Source organism: Mustela erminea, chromosome 17 (genome assembly GCF_009829155.1).
Source record: "Mustela erminea isolate mMusErm1 chromosome 17, mMusErm1.Pri, whole genome shotgun sequence".
Classification (NCBI taxonomy): Eukaryota; Metazoa; Chordata; class Mammalia; order Carnivora; family Mustelidae; genus Mustela; species Mustela erminea.
Window position 1 is genome coordinate 17,147,546 of NC_045630.1, and position 16,639 is coordinate 17,164,184.

The 16,639-nt window shown below is 49.7% G+C and overlaps 1 protein-coding gene across 11 annotated transcripts in view; it reads left to right on the forward strand.

Moving 5' to 3' along the window:
* The first annotated feature begins 8,292 nt into the window (after window positions 1-8,292).
* Window positions 8,293-16,639, forward strand: part of CACNA1E (calcium voltage-gated channel subunit alpha1 E) — a 492,344-nt gene continuing 483,997 nt past the window's right edge. For all 11 annotated transcript variants that reach the window (XM_032317766.1, XM_032317765.1, XM_032317775.1 and 8 more), the window contains exon 1: window positions 8,293-8,752. The gene's annotated coding sequence lies outside the window, so the exon portion shown is untranslated. The remainder of the gene's footprint in view (window positions 8,753-16,639) is intronic.

Genomic DNA, 16,639 nt, shown 5'->3' on the forward strand with positions numbered 1-16,639 from the left:
CTAAACATCTAAACATACAGTGGAGAATAAGTCATCCTTGGAGTGGAGAGATCTAGAGGGATCTGTCAGGGACGATGAGTTCACAGGGATGGAAAATGAAAACCTGAGAAGCCTTGAGCGGGCTATGGAGGAAGACTGAGAGCGTTCGTGCGGAATAGTTCACACACTGTGAGGTTGGGAAAGATGATGGCTACTTCTGGCTTACTGATCCTTTCTAAAGTAATCTATATGAGTGGGATTTAAGGATTAATTTTGAAGCCTTCCCTGAAAGGTAGCAAGTTGGTTCTCAGATTTCTGTGTGATTTCAGAGCTAGGAGGTGCCTGATAAGTTATCTTATCCATTTTCTTGTCTTCAGGTTGGACCAACCCAGATACTGGACTCAATTCCAGCTTTCTAAAAAACAAATAAACAGAACTAAAATAAACCCCCCAAATCTTCAATTTAAAAAAAAAAAAAACGACTCGGCTGTCTTTCTAGTAATATTTGCGGAGTATTTTCTATGTTCCAGGCACTGTTTTTGATACATGACAGGCAACATCTCCCAGAATCCTTACAATTGCCCTATAAGAAAGGCGTTGTTGTTATCCAGTTATGTAGAGGAAACTGAGGCCGAGAGAGCTCACGTGTTATTTGGCTGGTGGGCTGTGAGTGGGCAGGGAACCCCAGGTGGCCCGACTCCAGAGCCTACCGTCTGGAGAGCCGTCCGGGAGCCACTCCGGTCTCTCTCACTTCAGCACACCTGCTGCTGTTTGGTCTCCGCTTGTTAGGAGTCTGCTCCGGCTGCTGTAACAAAGGACCACAGACTGGGTGGCTTAAACAACAAAAATGTATTTTCTCACAGTTCTGGAGGCTGGAGGTCTGAGATCAAGGTGTTGGCAGTGTTGGTTTTTTCTGAGGTCTGTCTCCGTGCCTTGTAGAAGGCCATCTTCTCCCCTTGTCCTCACACGGTCTTCCCTCTGTGTGTGTCGGAGTCCGAGTCTCTTTTTATAAGGACACTGGATGCATTCGATTAGGGTCCGCCGAATGACCTCAATGACCTCCTCTTAATGACCTCTTTAAAGGTCAAAACACAGCCCTCTCCAAATATAGTCATATTCTGAGGTTTTATGGGTTACGACTTCAATATGTGAATTTGGGGAGGGGACACAAATCAGCCCATAATGCAGGGGGATGGACAATGTGGATCCCATTGAGGTTGGTAATGGTTACATTGTTTCTTGCTTTTCTCTTCTGTGTGGAGGAATAGTCCCACCTCTGCTGCTTGCCTCCCGGGTCTTCTCTTTCCCGCTAGTTAATTGTTTCACTGTTCTTTTCTCCATGAATGTGTACAGTTTCATGTCTTGCTCTGTAAGTCGTAAGATTCAAATTGAAAGCATACTATGTCCATATACATTTAGTTTTCCTCTTCCCTCTTACTGATTCATAGAAAATGCCCATTCTGGGTTGGAGGAGAAAACTTAGGGTAGAGATGGAGGAGATAAGAGAGTATAATAGAGTAGAGGCATTTGGAAAAGCACTCTTTTCTCTCTTTACGTACCATTCAGGGCTGCCTTAGCAGTTGAGCAGGGTCCTTTCTGCCCTATATCACATGTTGAATTATCAGGCCAAAGGGTTTCTCCCATATGTGGCAAGCCGTTTGGGACCTCTGGAAACCAGGAATCAGAACCTAAGATGCTCAGGCTGAGGATAGCTAAGAGCATTGCTTGGGGCCTCCAGGCTGGTTAATGGCTGAGCTGAGACAGGAATTTGGCTTCCATTTACCACCAAATGAGTTTCCCTCTTCTTTTCCACGATTGAACCTTATTGTGTTACTCCATTGATTAAATGAAATTGTGTTTTTTCTTTACTCTTTTAGGTCATCAACGTCTGAAGAAGAGTCTGGGAATTAGTCCCAATAGGCTCCTGGTTCTGAGATCTTAGCATGGAAGTGTGTTGAAGTATTTTATTTGACAATCCAATTTAGGCAGTTTCTGATAGATAGAGAGATAGATAGGACCATATCTGAGGCTAATACTATCTTGAGAAATTATTTTGTCCCAAATTTATATAAGATAACCATTTTAGAGAGGCCTCTTGGCAAGGGCTCTAGAAAGAAAGCACCTGTGTTGGAACCCTGCCCCCATTCCTGTGGTTAATGCTGGTCTGGGTCCTTAGATGTTATTCTCTTACAGTTTTTTTTTTTTTTTTAATGAATTAGTAAATATGGCTTTTCTCACCCACTCTGGAGTGGCTGTCTTTCTTACACAGAGGAGAAAGGGTGGGTGTATATGACCTTGGCGGCCTCTAGACATTGCTTAGTCTGAGACTTTTCCAGGGCAACCTGTATGTTGAAAGTCAGTTTTCAATACCCTCCCTCAGAGATAAAGCCAGAGCCCCCCAAAAAGGTTAGACTCTGTTACAATGTATTTGACTTGAAACTAACTAAACAGGGATGGTGCTGGAATGCAGATACAGCAAGCCAGTGAGCAAGGGAACGGGCAGGAGTGAACAAGCTGCATCTGTTGAATGGTGAACCCCAAGAGTTCAATTACCCCAGTTCCCTCCACAGAGGGTAACCATGGAAACCTCATAAGCCAAAGCATCACCAGTCTCCAAGCAGAACACGCGCGCGCACACACACACACACACACACTTACATGCATGGCCCTGGAGGGCAGTGTATACATATGACTATGTATGCCTGTGCTCATGTTTGACTTACTCTGTACGTGGGGTGTGTTTGTGTGATGCCTTGACAGTTTCTGTGTGTGTATCAAATGGAATTAGCATGGGCGTTTGCTGCCACATGCTTTCCGGTTCTGCTCTCGGGTGGTGAAAGAGCGTAGGTTTGTCCTAATGTTTGGGTGGTGCACTTGGAGCTGGTGAGAGGACGTGCCTTTTCAATTTAGTCGAGGGTGCTGTAGTGGCGTGCTTTGGGCAGACAGGAAGGTTTTTAACTTATTTTTCCCATATCAGATCTCTATTGCATGCAAGTGTACAGGAGGTGGACTTTTCACCAGCTGGGAGGTGTTATTCCCCCAGGATGGGGAAACAGCACGGATCCATGCTGGGCTGCTCCAGTAATCTAGTGTGGATGCAAATTCAGGTTTGGGAAACAGTGTCTCCCCCTCCCCCCACCCAGGGTATGTGCTGGCTTTTTCTTTATTCTCTTCTAGCTTTCTGCTCTTTCTACTTTAAACCTTCCCCTGTGTTGGAAGCTGAGGCTAGCCTCCTTATGGCAGGAGGAGAATGAGAATGTGGCACTTGGGGAGGAGGTGGGGAGGTGAACTCATGGAAGTCTGCTGATGAAATGTGTCATTCAGTATGTGCATGATATCAAGAAGATTGTGTGTTACTTGGCAGACTTGTGAGGGTAAGGCAGGTCCATCTGGATTAGGGATTCCTGGGGAGAAGAGCATACGAAGGCTGGCCTTCAGGAGACATGCCTGGGGTTCTGAGCTGTGAATGAGGATGGCACGCTGTGCAAAGCCTCACCCCTGTTCCTGAGGCTGTCTGCCTAATGGAGCTCTGGGCACACGAGTGTGAGCGCTTCCATGTTTGTGTGTTTGTCAGCTCTGTCCCTTCTTCTTTACGTAATGAATGACTGAAAGAGAATTCACTAGGGAGCATTGAGAAGGAACTCTTTTCTTCTGAATTCTTGCCCCTCATTCATTGGGAACACTTTAAGGGTTCCCAAATGAGAGGTCTTGTTTGTCCATCAAGAAATGACTATCAAAAGAATCTTTTCTTTTCTCCTTTGAAAACAGCCACTTCCTGGATGACAGAAATCCACACTGGCATCTCCCAGCAGGGGCCTGAAACACTGCCCATCTCCTCCCTGACTCCTCAGCCCATGGCCAACGCACCTCTGATGGCACCCTCTCAACTTCCATCTGCTTTCCTCGTGGCCCTGCTCCCTATAAAGGAGTCAGGCTAAAAGACTATATCTGATGTCAGGCAGTCGCCCAAAACTCTGACACCTTGGAGGGAACTTCTGTTCCTGCATGGGTTGAGTAACTTGTTGAGTTTGCCCAAATGGTGGCACAGGGCACCCTCAGAGATGGGCCGAAGGAACCACCTCCTTGGCGTTGTTCACTTGCCCCACGCCTGCTGGAGCCCATTTCAGTCCCTCCAGGAGCTGTTTCCCTAATGGAGCACCCCCACCAAAGTGACTGAAAGAGCCCATTGCGTTGGCTCACCACCTCATCAAAACAGTTTGAGAAGGAGGTCTCCTTCACCCCATCCACGGTCGTGCAGGGGAGGCTGACACTTGAATGGGCTCCCCCTCTGGCTTCCTCACCCTGTGCCCTTTTTGGGGTATGATGAGTCTTTCACAGCCAGTGATTCAGAAACCTGCCGTTTGAAGGTTTTTGTTGTTGTTGTTTTGTTTTTTTATTCAGTCTTCCAACCACCACTTGTTAAATGCTATCCAAGTAGTGGCCACTGGGGATACAGCAATGAAGGAGGCACTATTTTGACCCTTAGTGAGCTCACCTGTGTAGAAGTAGCAGCTTCCTGCTCAGCAGGGAGCTGGGGTACAAGAGGGGCTAACCCAGAGCGTGGATAAAGGTGGCAGGGAGTTTTCTTAGAGAAACTAATATCTCATCTGCCACCCGAAGTATGGGGGGAAAGTTAGCGAGGTAAAAGGGGGTGATGGTACTCTTTCAAGCAAGAGGGAATGAAATATATTTTTTAGAGATTTTATTTATTTTTTTTTTGACAGAGATCACAGGTAGGCAGAGAGGCAGGTAGAGAGAGAGGGGGAAACAGGCTCCCCGCTGAGCAGAGCGCCTGATGTGGGGCTTGATCCCAGGACCCTGGGATCATGATCTGAGCCGAAGGCAGAGGCTTTAACCCACTGAGGCACCCAGGCGCCCTGAGAATGAAATATTTAGTTAAAAAAAAAAACAAAACCTGCTTCACAGGTGAACCCTCATGGCAAATGGTATTCCTGAGAGAGAAAAATGGGGCGGGGGAGAGAGGGAGAGAGAGAAAGAGGCACAGGAAACAAAGAGGCAAAGAGACAGAGAAACAGAGACAGGCGGACAGAGAGGAAAGGCTGAGAGGTGGACAGATGACAGAGACAGAGGCAGGCCAGGGCCCCATGGATTGTTAGAGCTGCAAGGAACCCTAGTGAATTTTACAGATAAGGAAACTGAGGCAAAGAAAGTCATTTGCCAGAGTCATGAAGGTATTTAGTCTGAATGCCGAGTCAGGAACCTAGATCTCAGCTCCAGTAGGTTTGAGAGAGGAAGGGCTAGAGAGGGACAAGATGGGGGGAAAGGGAAGTCAGAGAGGGAAGCAGACAGCGAGAGGCACGAGAGACCATCTTCACTGGTTTCACACTATCAGGCTTACTGGAGGGAATGCAGGGAAAGTTTAGATGAAATCTGAGCTAGGTTTCTTTCTTTTCCTTTTCCCTTTCCCTTCTTCTCTCCCTCTTTTTCCTTCCAACCACATCCTGCCTACAACTAGATGGCAGGGAACTGGTTGCCATGGCTACTAAATGGCATTCGAGCAGGCTGAATTATTAAACCAGGGTCTTTTCTTTGAAGCCAAGGCCCCAGTGTGAAGTACCATTAGGGGGCGCAGTATGGGGTATAGGTTTGTGCCCGGGGCTGTCCTAGGTTCTCTCTTGCCGCTCTGGCTTTGAGAGAGGACGGTGAGTCTTGAGCCTTGAACCCTTTTCCCCCCGCCCCCGCTGGCTATCACAGAGGCTTGGGAGCGGGAGGAGGCGCAGGGAGGAGGTACATCCGCTGGGGTGAGGAGTCGGAAGGAGACACGCCCTGTGTGCTGAACCCAATCCCCGCATCTCAGACTACTTCCCCCACCTGCTCCGCCTAGAGCGAGAAAGGCGCTGGGCAACAGCCACCACTCATTCAAATGGGATAAGAACCAAAGCCAATATTTTTGTTATGTCTGAAATGACACCATATTGTTCTAATTAGTTGTTACTTGTAGCCAGAGAGGCAAGAAATAAAATGGCAGGTATGTCCAAGGGGGTCGTCCTTGGGCATCTGGGTTTGTGATGCCTCCTTGGAGAGGTTAAGTAAATCTGTCATGGAACCATCCAGTTGGTAGGCATGGCCTTACCCCAATAGTATGAAGGGGCCATCAAGGAGAATCTTATTTGTGAGCACAGTTGTTGTTTGTTTTGATGATGGGGGGGGTGGGTGAGTATGGGTGCTCTTCTCTGAAGGAGATTCTAAGCCAGGAAAACCATCAGCCTTCTGGTATCCTAGCTCTTTAAACTTTCATTACAGAAAGAAACCCAAACATTGTAGTGTCAACGTTCCTGCTTAGGGATTGATGGAAGAAGGGCATCAGTGCTGGTAGTTGCCCTCTCTGTATGCATATGCCGGAGTAGAGTAGGGGCAGAAGAGTACGTTTTGGAGCTAATGGAGTCATTCTCCTTCCCTCTAACAGGTTCGATAGATTCTGAGGTTAATTTCCTAGAGTGGGAACATCTCTCTCTCTTCCTCTCCACTTTGTGTTTTTTCTCCCTTGAGAGGAGGGCTGCTGACTCCCCCAGGCAGCGAACCTAAAGGAAGGTTAGGATTCTGACCATCCTTTGTGCAGGGCCCAAGATCTCCTCCACAAGAGGGGCTCCCGTTGCACACTCATGCTTGAACTGAAAAAGAAAATAAAATTCTTTTTTTAAAAGATTAATTTATTTATTTGAGGGAGAGAGAGTGAGAAAGAGAGAGCACACAAGTGGAAGGGCAGAAGTAGAGGGAGAGAATCTCTAGCAGACTCCCCAATGACAGCAGAGCCCAAGGTGGGGCTTGATCTCACAACAGTTTTCGGAACTGAGCTGAAATCACGAGTCAGAGGCTTAACCGAGTGAGCCATGCAGGTGCTTCCAAAACCAAATTTTTAACAGGGGAAATTAGATGTGTAAGACTTTCTCAAAATCTGTCAGTCTGGGAACATCTGATGTGTTGCCCTGATTTTTTTTTCTTTTATCCTAATGCCCAGTTTTTAACGTCAGAGCTAAATTCCTGGTTTTCTAAAAGTCTAGTTCCTAGACACCAGACTTACTTCCTTTTCAGTGTAGATGATAATGTTCAGAACTTACCTGAACCCGGGGTCAAAGTCCTGGGTCCTCACAGAGTGACCCTCCCAAACAGACCTTCAGAGGGGGAGGGGAGAGTGAGTGAGAACAGGCCAAGGGAGGTGGCCCGGCCCTTGGTGTTCACTTCCATGCCCTACCCTAAAAGGAGAGGAGAGGGGACCAGAGTCCTGTGCCTTGTGGCTATTGAGTTCCCTTCAGTGAAGTGTTCTGAGATGTGCCAGGCCCATGAGGGGGTGGGTGGATGGTGGCAAAGCTGGCTAAGCAGAATCCCTGCTCTCAGCCATGGCCATCAGCCTCAGCCATATCAGCTCTCAGCTCCATAGTTAAGTGGGAATGGCTGTCTGTCCTCACTGAGCTTTGGCAACCCCCAAAACCTGGCTTCAGAGGATTTGCCCCCTCCTTGTCAGGCCTAAGGAACAAGAGCAGTGAGGGAGAGAATCCTCCCCTTTCCCCTCCTCCCCACCCTGGTTCTACCTCAATCCTCCAGCCTCCTCTTCTCTCTCTCCTGGGGCCCTTCCTGTGCTCTGATTCTGAACTTTTGGTGGAGGGTGGGCATCTGCTTAGAGCCAGCTGGCAAAGCCCCTCTGGGGACCTGTCTGGACTGAAGAGATGAGCCAGAGCCCAAGGTCTTCACCAGCAATGGCTCTGGGAGCATTTCTGTGATTCTTGAGGCAAGATATGCAAAGAGCCAGAGACATGGGGGAAGAGGGAGCCCTCTGAGAGAAGCCTTCAAAATGACAGTCTGACTCGGTCGTTAGGCCTGTTTATTTTGCGTGTTGCCTGCCCCTTCCAGAGGCAGCAGACTCCCCGCCGTGGCTGGGGCCCCTGTCCTTGGGCAGCATCTGACTCAGGCACTGGTTCCCCCTCCCCACTTCCCTTTCTCCCTGACTCCTTAAAGCCCCCAGTGCGCCTGTTTCTCTTCAGATGCAATCATGCTCTCGCATCACTGCTTCCCCTTGCCCGACGGCGGGGCCGGCGGCTCACAGCCTGGAGCATCTGATGTCCAGGCGTCGCTCCCGCCCGCAAACCGGGACAGTTCTGGAGTGGAATCGCCTGGGGAAGTTCGAGGTCACTGAACTTTTCCGGAGGAACTCTGACCTGAGTTTCTCGCCCGCAGGCTGTTTACTACCCGGAGCCCCGCGCCACTCCCCCCAGGCCCCGCGGCCCCCGCCCCGCCCCGCCTCGCCGGCCCCGCCCCGCCCGCAGCCCCGGGAGTGCGCGCGCCCGCCGGCGGCCGTCCCCGCGCCTCCCCGCCCGCTCCTTGGCCGACCCGCGCGCGCTGCCCGTGCGGGGACCGCGGCCGCTTCCCCGGGAGCCGGCTCCAGGCCGTCCAGCTCTTTTGTTATTCCCCGTGTGCCCTCCCTGGGGGGTGGGGGGCATGTGTGCGAGTTGTCTTGCTGACGGTCAAAAATTTCTTTTCCACTGTGTGGGCAGGAGGCAGATTTTTTTTCCCTTTTAACTGTCTTCCTTCTGTTTTATTTATTTTCCGCTTCCCCCCCGACCTCCTCCTGCCTTCCTTCCCCCTTCCTTCTTTGGGTTGCTCCTTCGTCCCCCTTCAGTCTCCCCATCTTTCCTCCCCTCTTGCTCCGTTCCCCTCCCCCCACCCTCTTGCTCTTTTGCAATAATTCAGGAATGTCTCGGGAATCCTAGCACGCCCTCTCCATTCAGCCGAGCGCGGGACCCTGCGTGAATTCCAGGTAAGCCCGGGGTCTGGCAGCCACGGGAACGGTGGTCCGCGCGGGTGTCCGCTGCTGCCCGCGGCCCTGCGCTGTCCTCCCAGGCGGCGGGCGCCGCGCCTCGGTCCCGGCGCTGCTACCTGTTGGGGGGCTGCTGGACGGCGGGGAGTCCTCGTGTGCCCACACCTCGGAATCCGGCGCTCCGCCAGCTTTGCCTCTTCCAGCTCTGCCCTTTCCCGGCAACTTCCGTGGCGATCTCCCGGGCGTGAGGAAGCCCCGTGCCGTCCGGCATTTCGGGGTGTGAGTGGCGTGCCCTTGCCAGGCGCCCGGGCGCCTTGTGGCTGGTTGTTGCGCGCTGGCCCAGCCCGCGGCGAGGGAGGCTCGTGCGACCTGGGAGCGCCGCCAGGCTGGGAGCAGGTGCCCGCCGCCGGGTCTTAGCGAGCCTCACGGCCCCCCGCAGCCCTTGCGCCAGCCACGGACACCGGGCAGTTTTGCACGGGGGACCCCTCGAGGGGAGGACTCGCTGAGCAGGGACTGAGCTTTCAGCGAAGTTTTGTGACGTGAAGCTGCGTGCGCCCTTGGGGGCGTCCCAGGAATGGTAGGCTGGGTGTCCGGAGGCGGGGGTCGGGCGGGTGGGGAGTGGACCCAGTCCTGGGAGGGGGCTGAGAGTTGGGCCCGGAGCAGGGAGAGGAGTGCGGAGAAGTCAGGCCACTTGGAGTGACTTGCTTGCTGTTGGGTAGAATTTGGGTCTCCCAGTGTGAGAGTGGTTGTGCATCCTTTTCCTGGGATGGAACTCCCAGTTCTTTCTGCCTCTTTGCTTTCTGCCCTTGCCTGGGAGAGAATGATGGGAAACACTACGCCCTCTGAACCCCTAAGACTGAGGCATCCACCTCAACGCTGGGGACAGATGGCGGTTTGTCCCCTTGCCCAAGGTGGGTGGGGTGTTCTCCCTCACACGGGGTGGGTGACTGTGAGGCCACTCAGGTTGTGCAGTTCAGGCTGAGTGAGTGGGCTCTGGACCAACATCTGGGGGCTTGCAGTGATTCGCTGGTTCTTCCCTTTGGAGGTGATGGTGGTGGATTCTTACCTACTCTTGGGGGTGGGGGGGGAGGGCCCAGAGCTGCCCCATGTCACAGAGACATCATCCTTAGAAGAAAGGTGGGATGGAAGGAGCCAGGAAGGCTCAATCCAGAGAAGCATTTTCCTGAAAGGATAGGATGTTTGTGATGCTTAAATAAGAGCATGGTTTAAAAAAAAAAAAAATAGAAAGAAAAAAAGAAAAAAGCATGGCTCTATCTTTAGGGATATGAGAGTTAGAGAAAAGGGGCTCTCTTTACTCAGCTGGAAATTAGGGTAGATGCCAGGGGAAAACTTCCTGTTGACAGTTTCAAGAGGAATTACTAATGGAAAACAGAAATTCCTCTTCTGCAAATGTGTAAGTCTTATATGATTGGGCAGCCATCTCCAGATCCTGGAAGAAGGCATTTTTTTTTTTTTTTTCCCTGTTTGCTTCCATTCTCCTGTTTTTGTTTGTTTGTTTTGGTTTGGTTTGGTTTTTTTCTTCACGTGCTATGTCTCTGGCCAGCTAGGAGGTTTTATTGCTGCTGCTGTTTCTTTGTTTTTTTATTGTGCAAGCCAGGACAGTTCTGAGAGTGGACAGAGAGAGTCATAGTTACATAGGGACAGTAGAGGCTGTCCAGACAAGGATAAATGATCGCCCTAAGAGTGATCATATATATGTTCAGAGGTTGGGACAGTTCACAAGGCAACGTGTGTTAGTTTCATATCATCTGGATCTCGCATCTTCCTTTCTGTCAGGATTTTCCCTGACTCAGATCTCAAATGGACTTTATTTTGGTTCTCTCTGAGAATCTAGCCCTGAATACAAATCTCTTTCTCTTGATGAACTCTTCTTTCTCCAGCTCCACCAGACCCTCCGAAAATCCCATTCCCAGGATAGGGACTTCGTGCTCTGACTGCAGGGATTAAAGCGGAGGGTGATACACACGGAGCTGCCTCTATCCCTCTGTCTGCTTCTTGGCCATATTTATGAGCCTGGGGCTCCCAGGAGGCGGTCTGTCTGCCAGGAATTCAAGTGTGTTGATGGCAGCGTGATATACAGTGACCCTCTCAGTCACACAGTTGAGTTATTGGATTACTGCTCTCATACCTCTTTGACTCTCTTGTGGCTCTTGACTCTCTTGGGATGAAGTGTGTGTGTCTTAGTTTAAAACTAAACCGGAGACTCATGTTCAAGAATTGTCCGATTGCAGGGAAATACCTGGCTTTTACTCCCTCGCTTGTGTGCAGGGGCTATGAGGATTCTTAGGGCATGTGTCTATTAGTCACACCTTCACTCCCCTGGGAGCCCCTGGGTCTGTCAGGGAGCCAAGTCCCTCAGGGCTTCCAAAATTTAGCTACCATTGATTGAGGGTTTATTATGTTCCAGATATAATACCAAGCAATTTTTAGACTTTATTGTAAATAATTCTCATCCAACCTTGTGAGGTAGGTTTCCCCATTGAATAGATAAGGAAACTAAACCTCAGAGAAGTTAGTAACTTGCTCAAGTTCACCCAGATAGTAGGGGGCAGAGTTGGAATTCAAATTCAAGGCTATCTGACTTCCTCTGTGCAGTGGCACTTTGTTGTGCTGAAGTTGATATGGTCAGCGTTTGGCCCACAGTGTTTGGGGTCCTGGGGATCATGGACAATTCTAGAGTGTGGTGGGTTGGGCACTCCACTTGTCAATCCTGCCTAGTTCTTGACTCATTTTGCCCCTGTCCTTTCTGTCAGCATGACCCCTTCTTGGGCTCCAAGAAGTCTGTGTTTTCATTCCCTGCCCTGCTGCTGAGACTGTCACTGTAGGGTCTCTTTCCTGGATCCTACGCCAGTGAACTCATGAGTACCTGGGGTGGTAGAATCCTTTCTTGGAAAGGCAGAGCAGAGGTCATTATTAGGTTTTCAGTATCTGTCTACACTTTAGTTATTGAAGCCTGTCTCTCTCAGAATCCCTGTTGAGTGAGTTCAGTTTTTCAGAGACTGACCGTGACCTAGACTTGGAGAGACCATACCTCCCCAAGAAGTAATCCTACAGATTAGCAAGGGAATATATACTCAGAAATAATTCTGTAGATTAGCAAGGGAAGCTGACCATACCAACCTATGTTGACTAGGTCCCTCAGATTCTTTGTCTATCATGTAAGTGAAAATAGACCGTTAAGTAGAAAATTCTAGACATTGGATTTACTGTTTACCCTGTAGCACCATAGAACAGACCAAGAACAGCAGCCTCGAGGCATGCCTAGAGGGAAAGCGGGCATTATCAGGTGGGGTGGGGTAGATAAAAGAGCCTTGCCCTGGAAGACTTGACTTCTAGCCCTGGCTTAGCCCCATTAAGAAGCCCTGTCGCCCTCGGTCAGTCATTCACTTCCCTGGGCCTCTTTTGCCTTGCCTGAAAATGGAGTTCGGGCACATGCTTCCCAGGTATGTCCCTGTTGCTTGGCAGTCTAAGGTCCCACAGTTCAGGGTGGCCTTGTGAGCTGTGTTCTGCAAATCGTAGGCAGAGCCCTCCTCTCTTCCCCTCTTTTGGTGAAGCTACAGGGGCCCCTGGGGCTGATGGGTAGGTGTTTGTTGGAGGGGCCATGAAACAGGCATCCTGGGGAGCAGAGTGACTGCTCTTGGCCTCCTGTGGGCAGATCTCTGCCCAGTTTGTGTCTGGAAGAATGAGGTGGTTTATCTGGCCAGGGGAGAGCCTTTGCTCCTGCCTTGTGTTTCCTCGCATCCCCTATAAGTGACAGAGAATCGAGAAGAGAAGCAAATACAATACTCTTGCTAACCAACGTCTGTAATGTGCCCTGAATGATGAGCTAAGCCCCGGAGAAGGGCTGGGGATGGGCGATAGGACAGTGGGAAAAGGTGGTCTACAAGAAAGGGGGCTGCACAGTCTTTGTTCTCATGGCACTTACATATGCTGGGGAGCCCGGACCTAGGCCATTGGACGAAACATTCATGTGACGAACCATAAAGCCATCTGGGACCAAAAGGCTTATTATAAAACCATCTGTTAGAGTTGGTTACATGCACATCAGCTACCTGCCTGGTGGAAGCAAAGGTGTGTGATGCCTTTCTCGCGGTCACCTCGAAAACTACTAGGGGTTTAATTTTCTTCTCTGACATGAGGATTCTGAAGGGTTCTGCTGTATGCTTACATGCATGGGTGTGGAGGAATTGCAGCAAATGAGATTCTAGAAGAGAACTGGGCTTTCCCAAGGAAAAGGCCCTCCCATTTTTATGGTTCCTGCGGTGTTGTTTGGAAAAACTCATCATGTGGCATCACAGAGGCTCCATAACTATATTGATCACACTTGAACAAAAAATTGCCCTCTGAAAAATGCTAGACTGGGATTGGGGTAAAGAGAGAGTGCCCTAGATTATCAGTGCGGGGTTAGTGTTGGCAGCGGCTGCCGCGTGGGCATTGGGGAAGGGCAGAGAATGGGGAGCAGCAGGAGGAAGGTCTGATGCTGTCTTGGGTGTGGGCCAGGCACTGCAGCCTGTGGTAGGGCCGCGAATCCATCCCTAGGGGTTTTCATGCAATTTCTAACCGGGATAACAGAATCCAGGGCTACACGGATGGGGACACCTTTTAATGGTGGAAGCATCACTGTTGTTGCAAAAACGCAACCTAGTTCTTTGTCCCTTGTGTATTGCAGAGGTGGTATGTGTTTATGATTCTCTCATATATCTTTTGGGGTTCCCCCCCATTCTCATGAACTGCGTGTGTACATGGCCTTTTTCTAGGAGGAGTGGGAAAATAAAGATGAAAATAACGTGGTTCTCCCTCTCAGATCATTGGTTTCTAGCTCTCAGTACAGTACTTTGAAGAAGCCTGGATTTCTTTTACCAAATTATATGTTATCTGACGTGTTGTCCCTGATCTGGCCTTGCTCTGGTCCTTACTGGCTGCAGACCATAGACAAAGCACTTAAGCCCCTGGACCTTAGCTGTGTTATCAACACACGGCCCCGGAGCCTCTGGTGGCTTGAGATTCCTTCCCATTTTAAGAATAATGACTGTTCCATGATTTTGTCTTACCCCTTTTCTCCCCCTCACTTTGTTCTTTGTCTCTCCCTCTTACTGTGTCATACAATAGAAATTTTTTGTTTTCTCTATTTACTGAACAAGAGTTTTCTTCTTTTTCCTTAATTTAAAAAGGTGGTGAAGAACATTTTATATATTTCTGCTTAAAAGAGAGTAAATTGAATCTCTGTTGACTTATTTGGTCCTTGATTGATGTTTTCTTGAGTATAATGATCCTCACCAGAGCTCCATGGCTTCTTTAGGGAAGGGATTTGCAATGGCAGGGGAACACATATCCAACAACCTCCTTCTCTCTTTGTTGCGTCTCAGACTCTGGGTTAATGAGCTGTTCAGCGCTGAAGTCTGAGCCCTGGGTACATCTGCCTCTGTACCCAGGCAAGCAAAGTCAACCTGCCAACCTCAGAACCTGGGCACTGGCCCAGAGCCGTCCCCAAGGTGTGTGTAGAAGGAGTCTGGGCTGCGGGGTAAAGCCCCAGATGTGAACCTCAGCTCTGGTACTTAGTGGGAAAATCACAGCCTCTCCCTTCTTGCTCCCCACTTCCCTTCTCCTTTCCCACCACCCCCTTCTGCAAATGATGTATTCCTTGTGCCCATTCTGGGTCAGGCAGTGATCTGGGTGCTGGGAATATAGTAGCACACAAGCTCCTACTTTGGTGAAATTTTTTTTTAAAGATTTTATTTATTTATTTGACAGAGAGACACAGCGAGAGAGGGAACACAAGCAGGGGGAGTGGGAGAGGGAGAAGCAGGCTTCCCGACGAGTCGGGAGCCCGATGCGGGGCTTGATCCCAGGACCCTGGGATCATGACCCAAGCTGAAAGAAGATGCCTAACCGACTGAGCCACCCAGGGCTCCACCCAGGAGCCCTGAAATTTATATTCTATTGCAGGGGGAGAGAGAGAGAGAGGATAAATAGACAAGTAAATGTGGAAAAAAAATGACTGATAAATGTCACTCAGGAAATTAGTATAGGGTGATGTGGTGGTGACTGGGTAGCTCTTGAGACTGGGATGTCAGGGAAGGCTTCTGAGGACGTAATAGTTAAGTGGAAGATCAGAATGGCAAAAAAAAAAAAAAAAAAGAAAAAAGAAATAAGATCTATGACACCAATTCTCTGTGGCCATTATGAGGAGCAAGTACAATTGCACAAGAACGTGTTTTATAGACGATAAAATAAATGCAGCACATTTTATATCCCATTAGGCAAAATTCCTTGAGGGCAGGCATTGTGATTAATTAATCACAGTCTCAGTACCTAGCCCAGTAGTAGATGTGGGTTGAAAAAAAAATTAGGTCTGTAAAATTGGGAGTTCACAGGGGATTTTTAACAAATAAAATGAGATGGTGTCTGTGGCAGGCTTTTGTTAAAAGAATATTCCTTTCCTTCTTGCTGGTCTTGGCAGATTTCCACACTCATTGCTCTGGGGAGAGTGGAGAAGCGCTCAGAGAAGAGCATCACCAGGGCAGAGGGACGGAGTAGGACGGGGAATACCGAACAGGTAGACTTCCCGAGGAGGTTCCATGTTGCTTTTCTTGCTGTTCCGGGTCTTGTTGGCCCAACGCGGAGGCTGACTTCTCTGAAATTGGGAAGAGGTGCCATAGGCTCGCTCCTGCCCCCCATATCTAGGGGGAAGGCTTCCTTCTGCAGCCTTTGCCTTCCACCGGCCCTGGAGCCGGGCTCATCAGGTGCCCAGAAGACCTCAGTCCATTCTGCTCTCGGCTGTGTCCCTTTCTACCGGCTCCTCTCCCTGCCACCCTGCGGGCTGAGTCAGTGTGGCCCACCTACTGTGCCCACTGAGTCATGGCTTTTCAAACATCCAGGTATGAATCACTTAACTTGTAGCCCTTGAGATGTCTTGGGTGACAGCTGAGGGAGAAGACTTTGTGCCTGTCCCTGTCCCTTACCTGGCTGTTGCTTTATCACACTTCCCTGTACTTGGAGCCTAGAGCTCTCATCCCACAGCCCATCTCTAGGGCCATGAGACCAGTCGTTAAGAGTACTTGGGAGTATTCACTCACGTGGTAGGGTCCTTCGGGGAGAACTCGCGGTCCCAAAGTGTGGTTCCTGGACCAGCAGCATCAGTATCGTCCTGGACATCCTGAAGCAGAAACTCGGGTTGGGGCAAACCTTCCAGGTGAGTCTGGTGCATGTTGGAGCTCGAGAACCACTGTTAGAGGCATTGATGAAGGGATGTACCAGAAACATGGTATAGCTTACACCTGTTGGGGATATAGGAATTATTATTCTTGTTTTATTTTTTTAAAGATTTCCTTTATTTATTGGAGAGAGAGAATGAGTGAGAGAGTGAGCGGGATGGGGCAGAGGGGGAAGGAGCAGAGGGAGAGGGACAAGAAGACTCTGTGCTGAGTGGGGAGCCCGGCACGAGTCTCTGTCTCAGGACTCTGAGATCATGACCTGAGCCGAAATTAAGAGTTGGAGACTTAACTAGCTGAGCCGCCCAGAGGCCCTAGGAATTGTTTCTCTTGTTTTATAGGAACAAACAAAAGTCTCCAGAATCCGAGATCACAGGAGGCGGTGGAGCCCAGATAGGCTCCAAAGCCAGAATTACTATGAGGTTGAGATGCTTATTTAAACTGCAAATATTTCTGGAGACTTCTGTTACTAACCATTAACACCTTAGTGCTTATTGCTTTATTGTCCCTTTACAGTAGGCTTCTGAGAAGAGATCTGGAACAAGCCAGGTGTCAGTGGTATTTCCCAGGTGCCCTCACTGCTTGGCCAGGTGGCCTCTGATTCGCTCTGGCTGGTTCCTCTTCCAGCTGGGAACTCAGCGACTGCTTTTTAAGT